The sequence below is a fragment of the Balaenoptera physalus genome, assembly GCF_965194825.1.
Source record: "Balaenoptera physalus genome assembly, chromosome: 13".
NCBI lineage: Eukaryota > Metazoa > Chordata > Mammalia > Artiodactyla > Balaenopteridae > Balaenoptera > Balaenoptera physalus.
The window spans coordinates 11,097,527-11,111,257 of NC_138892.1; positions in this window are offsets into that span (position 1 = coordinate 11,097,527).

Here is a 13,731-nt window from a genome sequence, read left to right on the forward strand (position 1 = left end):
AATCCCAGCCTTCATGGGACACATGGTTAAGTCAGTTGGACTGGGTGGGACGTGGTAGGTGGTGGGCAGGGTGAGTGCCTGGGATGAACCATCTCTGAAGTCCCCCCATTTCATAATTTTCTCTGATTTCTTATTTTATCTCATGACTCAGAACTGTAGATAGCCTCCGTCTGGTGGGTGGGGCATCCCTACATCCTGGGGCTGCTGAGGGTCTTGCCTATAAGGCCTGAGCAGCAAGCAGGTCTCCAGAAGCCCACGGGCTCTCCAAATGTTCCTGATTTCCATCATACCTGTCACTCCTCATCTGGGTTTGGCCACAAGACTTACTGGGAGCCTGTAGGACAGAAGGATAGAGGGAAGCTAGACCTGTGGGAGGGTCCACGACTCAGCCAAAGACAGGGTTGGGGGTTAAGGGCAGTGAAGCACACTTTCATGTACAAGTTCACATCTAGAAATTGCCCCTAATGAGATGATTGCACATATGTGGGAAGGGGTGAGCAAGCACACAGCATCACTGATAACTGTGGACTTTGGGAAGAGTCAAAATGTACATAAGGGACTAAATCGTTAATAAATTATTTGGGGTGCAGATGATGGGCCAGTGTGAGTCATTAAAGAGAATGGTGATATTCCAGAATTCAAGCATCTTTTGTTTTTAAGGAAACATAACTCAGTCTGGCTTAAACTGGAATTTACTGGCTCAGTTACTGGAGAGTCAGGGATGGGGTTGGCCTTGGTGATATGGATACCAGAGACTCAAAATGTCCTTGTTCTTTCCCCCTCTCTCTTCTCTCTCTCTGTCTGCCTTAGCTGTTTCTGTCTCTGGTTACAGATGGGTTTTCTCGATGGGGCAGTCAACCTGGCAACAGAAAGCTCCAGGCTCACATCAAATTACCTTTGACTTCAGAAAGAGGGCCTACCCAAAAAGATTCTCAGGGAAAGACTTTGATTGGCTAGGCCTAGGTCATGGGCCCATCTCTGGACCAGTCATTGCCACATCACTCAGCAAGGGCTTCACAGAGCAGGGATGCTTGTCTGGAGTCTTGGATATTTGTACAAGGAAGGAAAGAATCCTCTGGAAGATCAAGCAGGAGTTTGTGCTTCAGAGAAGGTGAGGGAAGGGTGTTCCAGGTTGGAGGAACAGCATGAACAAAGGCTCAGAGGCTTGAGATGGAATGGAGGGTGGGACTTAGGATGAATCCAGGCCTGGATCTGGTTTTGCCTGGGGTCTGTCCCTTCCCTACACCTCCTCCTCCTCCTAGGCCTCTGCCCTCCACTCAGGGGCTCCCTGACTCCCACTTCCCCTTTCCAACCCTCCATAATTTTCTCTGATTTCTGATTTTGGGGTGGCAGTAGTTTGGGGACAGTAGTTTCTGCTGGGCACAGGAGCACACACTTGCACATCAAGTGCATGTGTGCATATCTCACACACACACAGGAGGTGGCCCAGGCTCTACCCTCCTCCCAAGCTCACAGAAGCGGGGGCCTGGAGGAAGCAGAAGGTCTCCAGTACGCCTGAGTAGCCAGAGGCCACATCTCCCTGTGTCCTGCCTCCCTCGTTGTCACCAGATGGCTGCAGCAGCTCCAGGCATCTCATATCTATTTGACCGTGCCCACCGGGGCTCTGCTCATCCCATTTGGCCAAGGTGGACCCATGCTCACACCTCGATGCAAGGGATCCCAGGAAACAGAGCAGCTGGTATTTGCAGCATCTAAGTGGGTGGTGGACGCCCCCAGCCAGGGAGGCGGCTGCTGGTGGGAACCAAGGTGTTAACCTGTGGGACCCTGGAGAGACATGTCACCACAGGGAAGGAGGGGGAGCAGTCGGAGAGACAGGAGGAAACCCAGGAGTGGTCAGAGAATCCAAGATGAGGGCTTTTCAAAAAAAATAAATTTATTTTTATTTATTTTATTTTTGGCTGTGTTGGGTCTTCATTGCTGCGTGGGCTTTTCTCTAGTGCAGCAAGCGGGGGCTACTCTTCGTTGCGGTGCGTGGGCTTCTCATCGTGGTGGCTTCTCTTGTTGAGGAGCGTGGGCTCTTGGTGTGCGGGCTCAGTAGTTGTGATTCGTGGGCTCAGTAGTTGTGACTCATGGGCTCAGTAGTTGTGACTCGTGGGCTCTAGAGCGCAGGCTCAGTAGTTGTGGCGCACGGTCTTAGTTTCTCCGCGGCATGTGGGATCTTCCCGGATCAGGGCTCAAACCCGTGTCCCCTGCATTGGCAGGCGGATTCTTAACCACTGCGCCACCAGGGAAGCCCAAGAGATGATGGCCTTTTAAGAGTTGGTCATCAGTGTCCCCGGCAGGGTCAGGGGGCGGGGGGAGGTGAAGGTCCCTGAATGTTCACTGAGTTATAGCCGGGTGACTGGGGTGAGAGGTGGCCAGGCAGGGGCCACAGGCCGGGGAGCTGAGGAAGTGGAGGCAGTGAACGGGGGTGTCGAGGAGGGAGTGAGAGGTGGGGTCCGCTGATGGGCAGAGGAGGGCGTTTTTAAGAAGGGAGTGGCTTCACTTGAGCCAAGCCACCGGAGACCCAGGGCGTTTGTGACTGGAGAGGGTCCTGGGCAGGAGGAGAAGATGGCCCAGAGGGGAGGGGCAGCCTGAGGGGGGAGGGGCAGCCTGAGGGGGGAGGGGCAGCCTGAGGGGGGAGGGGCAGCCTGAGGGGGGAGGGGCAGAGGAGTCCCCCGGCCCGAGGGCGCCTCGGTTCCCGCTCTACAGACCAGGAAATGGGCTCAGAGGGATGCTGCCGCCGGTGCCCCTGTCGCCGCCAGCAGGCTGGGATTTGGCTTGGAGTTTGGTTCTGACTTTCGGGTTATTGTGGTTGACATCGAGTCATCTTCCTGGGACATCAGTTCTACTTACTTTTGGAGCCGCTCCTCTTTTAGTTTCTGTCAGCCCTTCAAAAGATGGAAATCTGATACTTCGTATGTAAACTTGGGTCAGGTTCCGTCTATCGCGGAGGCTCATTTTTTGCTCAGAAGTGTAATTACAGAGCTTTACCAACGCGTTCTGTTCACACGTGTCCTCATGGGTGCCCCCCAGTCCCCTTTTCTGCCATTTTGGTCTCATCTCTTTGGCTGTCGTGTCCACGTTCGTGGGCCCCGTGGCATGGGGGGAGGCCAGGGCTACCCAGCTGCACCTGCCGGGTTTGAGTCCTGGCCTCTGGGGTTGCCACACCATCTAGAATCACCCCCACCCCTGGGTAGAGCTGGGGCTCCCCGGGACCTCCTGCTTTGAAAACCAACTGGTCAGAACCGTTTCTGTGAGCTCAGAGGACAGGGCTCGGTGTTTTTTGTTTGTTTGTTTTATTTTATTTTATTGGCCGCACCATGCAGCATGCAGGATCTTAGTTTCCTGACCAGGGATCGAACCTGCACCCCCTGCAGTGGAAGTGCAGATTCTTTTTTTTAAACATCTTGGAGTATAACTGCTTTACAGTGGTATGTTAGTTTCTGCTTTATAACAAAGTGAATCAGCTATACATATACATATATCCCCATATCGCCTCCCTCTTGCGTCTCCCTCCCACCCTCCCTATCCCACCCTCCCCATCCCACCCCTCTAGGTGGTCACAAAGCACCGAGCTGATCTCCCTGTGCTATGCGGCTGCTTCCCACTAGCTATCTGTTTTACATTTGGTAGTGTATGTATGTCCATGCCACTCTCTCACTTCGTCCCAGCTTACCCTTCCCCCTCCTCGTGTCCTCAAGTCCATTCTCTACGTCTGCGTCTTTATTCCTGTCCTGCTCCTAGGTTCTTAAGAACCATTTTTTTTTTTTTTTTAGATTCCCTATATATGTGTTAGCATACGGTATTTGTTTTTCTCTTTCTGACTTACTTCACTCTGTATGACAGACTCTAGGTCCATCCACCTCACTACAAATAACTCAATTTTGTTTTTTTTTATGGCTGAGTAATATTCCATTGTGTATATGTGCCACATCTTCTTTATCCATTCATCTGTCGATGGACACTTAGGTTGGGAAGCACAGATTCTTATCTTAACCACTGGACCGCCAGTGAAGTCCTTGGCTAGGTGTTTTAAAATGTTACCTGGGATTTGGTTTTATTCAGGTATGGTGAGGCCAACAGAACAGGAGATGACTGTCTGAAAAGACGGTTTGTTATACGCACAGGTTCCCAAGAGAAGGGGGCATGACAGGCCACGCAGGGCCACACAGAGAAGTAGCAGGGCCAGTCAAGGGGGCAGAAGAGTGAGAGGAAAGCATGGACAAAAGCCTTTATTGTGGTTTTCCAGGGAAGAAATGGGTGAGGCAAGGTAAGCATGGAGCAGGGTTAGGATTGGCTAGTTGGAATAATTTTGGCAGGCTTTGGGCAATCGGGATGGTTCCTAGTTGTCTAGGAAAGACTATTACGTCGTGGAATGTAAAGCCAGACAGAGGAAGCAGATGGGGATACGGACCCAAGATTGGTTGGTTTGCATCTGAAATTCATGCTGGCAGACCCCTTCATTTACTAGCTCTAGAAATTAGCTAACCCTGGTGCAGTGGAAGTCGCTTCCCAGCAGTGAGGCCCCAGGTGCCAGAGCCTCAAGAATGCAGAAAATAAGGAAATATGGTTAGTATATAAGTTAATACACTGGGTTGGTTTGGTTCCCTGCTGCTTCCGAGGGACTTAGAACAGACTGGGCACACAGTAGGTGTGCAGTGCATGCTTCTTGAAGGAATGAATGTGACACTGTCACTGGTGAGGCTCAGGTGTTTATGAAGGGTCGATGTGTGTTTCAGCTGGGAAACTGGCCTCTTCCTGGCGTCAGCCTGTAGCTCAGTGGGTCCTGGCTTTGAACCTCAGTGCCTCCACCTATGAGCTGTGGCAGTATCCTCTGGGACTCAGCATTCTCATCTGTAAAATGGGGATACTGCGGAGCGTCACGCTGGCTTGTAAAGATTGGAGGGCGTGGTTGTACAGTGGAAAGGGCCTCAGTGGAGGCAGCTACTGGCCCTTGTCTGTCTCCCCATGGCTCGTCTAATTTCCAGAGTGCTCCAGGGCCCCAGTGGACAGTAGGCCCTGCTTTACTGTCTGTTTTCCTGAGATTTACGAAAGATTCTCTTTGGCAGGTGACCCCTGGATATGTCCCCCTGGGAGCCTATTAATGTACAAACTGCCAGGCCACTGACTCCTGGGTCCATCCTCTGATGGAGGGGCCTGAAATCATTATTTTAAATATATGCTCAGATGCTTGCAACCCCGGCAAGGGAGATGTTGTCCTTCTCTCTGTAATGATGTCAGGATACACTCCAGGCTTCAGAGCTCTGGGGTCAGCCTTTAGCAAAGAAGTTATTACAGGAAATAAGGAGACCACTTCTGTATTTGCTGTTGAAGGCATGATGTCACTCAGCGCTCCTTACATCGAGAGCACACAGAGCTTTCTTCTAGCGGGGTGTTAGGAAAATGCAACTCACCGGAGAACTGGCCTGTTTCCCCTTTTCCAGTAAGGAGAACTGAGTAACTTGCCCTGTTCTCTTTTTACTCCAGCTGCCCGGAAACTCAAGCAAATCTGAAGCTCAACTGCAGTATCATTTGGCACATTTGCCTTCTTTTCTCCTGGACCTGATTGTATACTTTCATATTCCCAGTTTTTTGTATATATGGGTGATAGTCTGGGAGATACAAATTCTCATCATAAAAGAAAGGAAAGAAGGAAGGAAGATAGCATAAAAATCTCAGGCAAAACCCAAGTATAGTGGTCAGAGGAGACCAGACAAAGTTTTGGCCACCAGCCTGCTGTGTGCCCTTGGGCCACTCACTCACTCTCTGACTCCTGACCTCCTAACCACTTCCCTGACTCCTCTGCAGGCTCCCCTTTCTCTATGTGTCCTGAAATGTCTGTTCAACACATTTATGAAGTGCCGATTGTTCTGCTACGTTAACAAGTCACTCCCAAACTTCCTGGTGGATCTAAATGACATTTATTCTGCTCATGAATCTGCAATGTAGGCAGGGCTCAGTGGGGATAGCTGGTCTCGGCTCTATTTCGTGTCAACTGGGGCAGCCCAAGAATGCGCCTGGGATACCTGAAGGCTCGCTCTCTTGCATAGTTGGCGGTGGGTCTGTGGGCTTGAACATCTAGAACTACTTGGCATCTCTCTCTTGCTCTCCACGTGGCCCCTCCAGCATGGCGGTTCCAGGTAGCCAGTAGCCTTGGGAGCCATGAGAGAGCCAGGTGGAAACAGTCGCCTTTTATGACCTGGCTTTGGAAGTCTCTCAGTGTCACTTCCACCATAGTCACAGGGTCACATTATAAGATTATGTGGATGGGAGATGTTGGTGCCGCCATCTTTGGAAAATACCACTTGCCACTCTTCCTCACGCCAAGCAACGCGCCGGTCCCTGGGGACATGGACACAGTGGTGTGTAGGATGCTGGGGTTCCTTCGGGGCCTGTCCCAGCACCTCTTTCTTTATCATTCAAGGTCCGAGAGTGCGCACCGACACTCCCGCCCAGTGCTCTGTTCTGACTCGTCCCCTACGTTTCCAGTTTCCCACCTGACAACTCCATTTGGGCGTTTCCTCCGCTCAGTGGGTCCCAAACTGGCCCCTTGTATGTTTTCCAGCTCAGCAAACGGCAGCACTGTCCCCCGTCCCGCCCCCAGTCACCCAGGCGGGACCCCGGGCATCGATTTAGACCCCTCTCTTCCCTCCTCCCTGCCTGCATAATCAGTGTTCCCTAGAGTCTGGTGTCCCAAATGACTCTCGGAGCCATGGGCTCCTCAGGCACCCTCACTGCCACCTCCCTATTCAGGCCACCATCACATCATCTTTCCTCTGGTGACAGCTTGAGTAGGTTTTTGGCCTCAAGCCTTGCCCCAGCCCCACCCCAAATCTTTGCCCTCATAGTACCCAGACTGATTTTTCTAAGACATGTCTGGTCACGTCACTCTTCTGCCTAAAAACCTTCAGTGGCTCCCTGTTGCCTTCAGGATGGCATTGAGACTCCATAGCTTGACCCACAAGACCCTCTGGAGGCTGTCTGCTGTCTGCTGCTCTGCCGTCTTCTCCCATCCACTCTGTGCTACAGCTCTGTAGGCCATCTTTCTTTACCTTGATCAGACCGTGTACTCTCACGGCCCAGGGCCTTTGCACATGCCACTCCTGCCACCAGATGTGCTCTTTCTCCTTGCCTTCTCTGGCCAATTCCTACTCAAGCTTCAGGTTTTGGCTTAATCTGTTTTCTCTGGGCAGTTTTCCCTGACCCACATGCTCACGGCTCTCAGCGCACCCTACCAGAATCCTAGGACCCATCACTATAATTACTTGCTCAATATTTGTTTTCATCGCTGGATTATAAACTCTAGGAGGGATGGGGCTGGTTCTATCTGGTTAGCCTGTGGCACATGGTGATGCTAAGTAAGTATTTGTTGTATGAATAAATGGCTGGGGTGAGTGTCAGGGTTTGACCAAATCAGCTCAGTGAAGACCTTTTGATCCCTGACCTTCTACGTCCTACAACCATAAAGTTCCATCTAACCAGAAGGCAGGTGGCCAGCCGGCACCTCTTCTCCACCTGCAAACCGTGGTTTTGGAGGTGGTAACACTGCCAACAGGGCCCTGGGATGAAATGAGAGCCGCTTCTAGTGTCACTCTGAGGTTGGTCATTGCCATACGAGCATGGCAACTCTGTTAACCAGAACCTTCAGATATCAGGAAGCCAGGTCCCTGAGCCAGGCTGGGCTGTGCGAGTCATGTCCAGGAATGGTGACATAGACCAGCTTGTGAGGGCAATGAGCTTGCAGTCCTGGAATCCCAGAATGTTCTGCTGGAAGGCCCCTTAGTGTGTCTGAGATCTCTCTCCTTGTGGTTATGGAATAGAGAACCGCGGAGGTAGGGAGGTGTTCCCAAGTGCCCTGAGTCCTGGTTTTTATTCTTTTCCTCCTGTCCGTCCTGTCCCCTCGGCCGCCCCCCATCCTCTGCCCTTCTGCCCACACCAGGCTGTTGATGTGCTGGGAGGAAGCCCCATCTGGTTTCTGTGACCCCAGGCCCACAGGGTCCTGAGATGACCCTGGGACCGACGGAGAACATGACCTGGCCAAAGTCAGCACGGAGCGGGGAGGGACAAAGGCTGCTGACTCCCACCTGCTAGAACTTTCTCTCTGGGCCTGGCTGAGACTGCAGGCCAGGACACAGGGCCTCACAAGTGGGGGTCATGCTGGTGGGGTCAGGGCATGGGATGGTGCTGGGCAGTCCCAGGTTCCCCTGCTTCCTCCGTCCCTCCCGGCTGTGTGACGGGAGCTAAGGGACTCAGTCACGCGAGCCTCGGTCTCCAACTCTGCAAAATGGGTCTGTTTGCCCATTTATTCCCAAGACCGCCCAGAGTGCCCTCTGTGAGGCATGGGGCCTCTGGGCTCCCGGTGAGTGGTTGGCGCAGGTCGAGGAGCCCTGCAGACACGGCCAGGTCCCCACCAGGTGCTGCCCACTTTCCCTTTCTGGGCCTCTTTTTCCTTCTCTGTAAAAATGGGGATAATGACAGCACCTCCCACGAGGGAAGGTGTGAGGGATTTCATGAAAGAATCCACGTCAAGCTGCCAGCACCCAGCGCGGCCTTGGGAGATCCAGGAGGCTCTGACCCCCTGCCCTTGTCCCCTTCCGCTGGTTCCTCGGAGACCAAAATCAGCCCACGGGCTCCACCCTGTGGTGGCCGGGGGAACGCCACGCAGAGGAGCCACGGCCTGTGTGTGGGGTCTATGGGCGGTGACTGTAGGGGCGGGGGCGGGCAGGGCTGGGCGCTGGGAAGAGCGTGGCAGCCCCCTCTCTCGGCCTTCTCTTTCATTCTCCATCACTTCCTTCCCCGACTCTCCATTGCCGGCCTCAGGGTGGCGATGGGGGTGGTGGTGAAGTGATGGGCTGGGGGTGATGGGTCGGGGGTGGGGAGGTGCTGCGATGGTAGGTAAGGCCTGGACTAGGGGGAGGTCGTATAAACCCTGGGGCAGATTTGATCTTTATTTAAATTAAAAAATATTAACATTTTTTTTTTTTAAATGATACAAAAAAATTGTTTTATTTAGAGAAAATTAAATCATTTTGATGGTAGCAGTAAATCAGAACATACAATGTTTCCTGGAAAACAACCATTTGACTAAGAAAGTCTAGGTTCAAAACCTAAAATTAAAATCATAAACAGTAAATGAAGATAGACTAAGTTTAAAAAGAACAAAATGAATATCTGAATTCTTATGCCTACTCATATTTGAATACTGACGATGAAGTAAACCATTATTGAGAACACAAACATTACTTAGTTTTATCAATTGAAAAAAGTATATTAAAGTTGAATGGACATTTTATGAAGACTGGAGGAAAGGTATGCATCTGAGTTTTGTCATATAGTTTCTGTTTCTAATCCTGAGGGGAAAAAGGCAAATAGTTACTGAATTAAGCTATATACCTAAAGGAGAGAGAAGGATTCAGAAAGCATTTGGTATTTACCATTTTTCAGAATGGTAAAAACTCCCACAGTGGATAGTGATAGTGGCAGCAATATTAAGTATAGAAATTTTTACATTCTATGAAAATATATTGATGTACAAACCAGAATTTTGCAACTAAATCTAGTGTTATAGTTTCTTTTAGCATTCTTTAAGTTTTGTGTAGTGAATAAATATACATCATTCACAGAGTGGTAGTAACCAACTATGCAAAAGAGTTTATACAAGAAAAAGCAAAGCAGAAGCTTGTATGGTGACCTTACAAGTTCCGAACTATTAAGCAAAGAATTTTTCAGAGTTGTTAAATACAAATATATAAGTCAATTGCTATGCTATGGTCACTTGTGGGATTTCTTTACAAACTTTTTTTTTTTTTTTTTTTTTAAGATTTTTAGAAATTTCATGTAATGTCTGAAACATTTATATTAACATATTTCCATACAAATACAAATATAAGATTTTTAGGAATTTCATGTAATGTCTGAAACATTTATATTAACATATTTCCATACAAATAACCCAATGAAAGTTTAGTATTAGTTGTTTTGTTTGTTTTTTTATACTGCAGGTTCTTATTAGACATCAATTTTATACATATCAGTGTATACATGTCAATCCCAATCGCCCAATTCAGCACACCACCATCCCCACCTCACCGCAGTTTTCCCCCTTTGGTGTCCATATGTCCATTCTCTACATCTGTGTCTCAACTTCTGCCCTGCAAACTGGCTCATCTGTACCATTTTTCTAGGTTCCACATACATGCATTAATATATGATATTTGTTTTTCTCTTTCTGACTTACTTCACTCTGTATGACAGTCTCTAGATCCATCCACGTCTCAACAAATGACTCAATTTCGTTCCTTTTTATGGCTGAGTAATATTCCATTGTATATATGTACCACCTCTTCTTTATCCATTCGTCTGTTGATGGGCATTTAGGTTGCTTCCATGACCTGGCTATTGTAAATAGTGCTGCAATGAACATTCGGGTGCATGTGTCTTTTTGAATTACGGTTTTCTCTGGGTATATGCCCAGTAGTGGGATTGCTGGGTCATATGGTAATTCTATTTTTAGTTTTTTAAGGAACCTCCATATTGTTCTCCAGAGTGGCTGTATCAATTTACATTCCCACCAACAGTGCAAGAGGGTTCCCTTTTCTCCACACCCTCTCCAGCATTTGTTGTTTGTAGATTTTCTGATGATCCTCATTCTAACAGGAGTGAGGTGATACCTCATTGTAGTTTTGATTTGCATTTCTCTAATAATTAGTGATGTTGAGCATCTTTTCATGTGCTTCGTGGCCGTCTGTATGTCTTCTTTGGAGAAATGTCTATTTAGGTCTTCTGCCCATTTTTGGATTGGGGTGTTTGTTTCTTTGATATTGAGCTGAATGAGCTGTTTATATATTTTGGAGATTAATCCTTTGTCCGTTGATTCATTTGCAAATATTTTCTCCCATTCTGAGGGTTGTCTTTTCGTCTTGTTTATGGTTTCCTTTGCTGTGCAAAAGCTTTGAAGTTTCATTAGGTCCCACTTGTTTATTTTTGTTTTTATTTCCATTACTCTAGGAGGTGGATCAAAAAAGATCTTGCTGTGATTTATGTCAAAGAGTGTTCTTCCTATGTTTTCCTCTAAGAGTTTTATAGTGTCCAGTCTTATATTTAGGTCTCTAATCCATTTTGAGTTTATTTTTGTGTATGGTGTTAGGGAGTATTCTAATTTCATTCTTTTACATGTAGCTGTCCAGTTTTCCCAGCACCACTTATTGAAGAGACTGTCTTTTCTCCATTGTATATCTTTGCCTCCTTTGTCATAGATTAGTTGACCATAGGTGTGTGGGTTAATCTCTGGGCTTTCTATCTTGTTCCATTGATCTATGTTTCTGTTTTTGTGCCAGTACCATATTGTCTTGATTACTGTAGCTTTGTAGTATAGTCTGAAGTCAGGGGGTCTGATTCCTCCAGCTCCATTTTTTTGCCTCAAGACTGCTTTGGCTATTCGGGGTCTTTTGTGTCTCCATACAAATTTTAAGATGATTTGTTCTAGCTCCGTAAAAAATGCCATTGGTAATTTGATAGGGATTGCATTGAATCTGTAGATTGCTTTGGGTAGTATACTCATTTTCACAATGTTGATTCTTCCAATCCAAGAACATGGTATATCTCTCCATCTGTTGGTATCATCTTTAATTTCTTTCATCAGTGTCTTATAGTTTTCTGCATACAGTTCTTTTGTCTCCCTAGGTAGGTTTATTCCTAGGTATTTTATTCTTTTTGTTGCAATGGTAAATGGGAGTGTTTCCATAATTTCTCTTTCAGATTTTTCATCATTAGTGTATAGGAATGCAAGAGATTTCTCTGCATTAATTTTGTATCCTGCAACTTTACCATATTCATTAATTAGCTCTAGCAGTTTTCTGGTGGCAGTTTTAGGATTCTCTATGTATAGTATCATGTCATCCGCAAACAGTGACAGTTTTACTTCCTCTTTTCCAATTTGTATTCCTTTTATTTCTTTTTCTTCTCTGATTGCCGTGGCTAGGACTTCCAGAACTATGTTGAATAATAGTGGTGAGAGTGGACATCCTTGTCTCGTTCCTGATCTTAGAGGAAATGCTTTCAGTTTTTCACCATTGAGAATGATGTTTGCTGTGGGTTTGTCATATATGGCCTTTATTATGTTGAGGTAGGTTCCCTCTATGCCCACTTTCTGGAGAGTTTTTATCATAAATGGGTGTTGAATTTTGTCAAAAGCTTTTTCTGCATCTATTGAGATGATCATATGGTTTTTATTCTTCAGTTTGTTAATATGGTGTATCACATTGATTGATTTGCGTATATTGAAGAATCCTTGCATCCCTGGGATAAATCCCACTTGATCGTGGTGTATGATCCTTTTAATGTGTTGTTGGATTCTGTTTGCTAGTATTTTGTTGAGGATTTTTGCATCTATATTCATCAGTGATATTGGTCTGTAATTTTCTTTTTTTGTAGTGTCCTTGTCTGGTTTTGGTATCAGGGTGATGGTGGCCTCATAGAATGAGTTTGGGAGTGTTCCTTCCTCTGCAATTTTTTGGAAGAGTGTGAGAAGGATGGGTGTTAGCTCTTCTCTAAATGTTTGATAGAATTCACCTGTGAAGCCATCTGGTCCTGGACTTTTGTTTGTTGGAAGATTTTTAATCACAGTTTCAATTTCATTCCTTGTGATTGGTCTGTTCATATTTTCTGTTTCTTCCTGATTCAGTCTTGGAAGGTTATACCTTTCTAAGAATTTGTCCATTTCTTCCAGGTTGTCCATTTTATTGGCATAAAGTTGCTTATAGTAGTCTCTTAGGATGTTTTGTATTTCTGCGGTGTCTGTTGTAACTTCTCCTTTTTCATTTCTGATTTTATTGATTTGAGTCCTCTCCCTCTTTTTCTTGATGAGTCTGGCTAATGGCTTATCAATTTTGTTTATCTTCTCAAAGAACCAACTTTTAGTTTTATTGATCTTTGCTATTGTTTTCTTTGTTTCTATCTCATTTATTTCTGCTCTGATCTTTATGATTTCTTTCCTTCTGCTAACTTTGGGTTTTGTTTGTTCTTCTTTCTCTAGTTTCTTTAGGTGTAAGGTTAGATTGTTTACTTGAGATTTTTCTTGTTTCTTTAGGTAGGCTTGTATAGCTATAAACTTCCCTCTTAGAACCGCTTTTGCTGCATCCCATAGGTTTTGGGTCGTCGTGTTTTCATTGTCATTTGTCTCTAGGTATTTTTTTATTTCCTCTTTGATTTCTTCAGTGATCTTTTGGTTATTTAGTAACGTATTGTTTAGCCTCCATGTGTTTGTCTTTTTTACGTTTTCTTCCCTGTAATTCATTTTTAATCTCATAGCGTTGTGGTCAGAAAAGATGCTTGGTATGATTTCAATTTTCTTAAATTTACTGAGGCTTGATTTGTGACCCAAGATGTGATCTATCCTGGAGAATGTTCCGTGCGCACTTGAGAAGAATGTGTAATCTGCTGTTTTTGGATGGAATGTCCTATATATATCAATTAAATCTATCTGGTCTATTGTGTCATTTAAAGCTTCTGTTTCCTTATTTATTTTCATTTTGGATGATCTGTCCATTGGTGTAAGTGAAGTGTTAAAGTCCCCCACTATTATTGTGTTACTGTCGATTTCCTCTTTTATAGCTGTTAGCAGTTGCCTTATGTATTGAGGTGCTCCTATGTTGGGTGCATATATATTTATAATTGTTATATCTTCTTCTTGGATTGATCCCTGGATCATTATGTAGTGTCCTTCCTTGT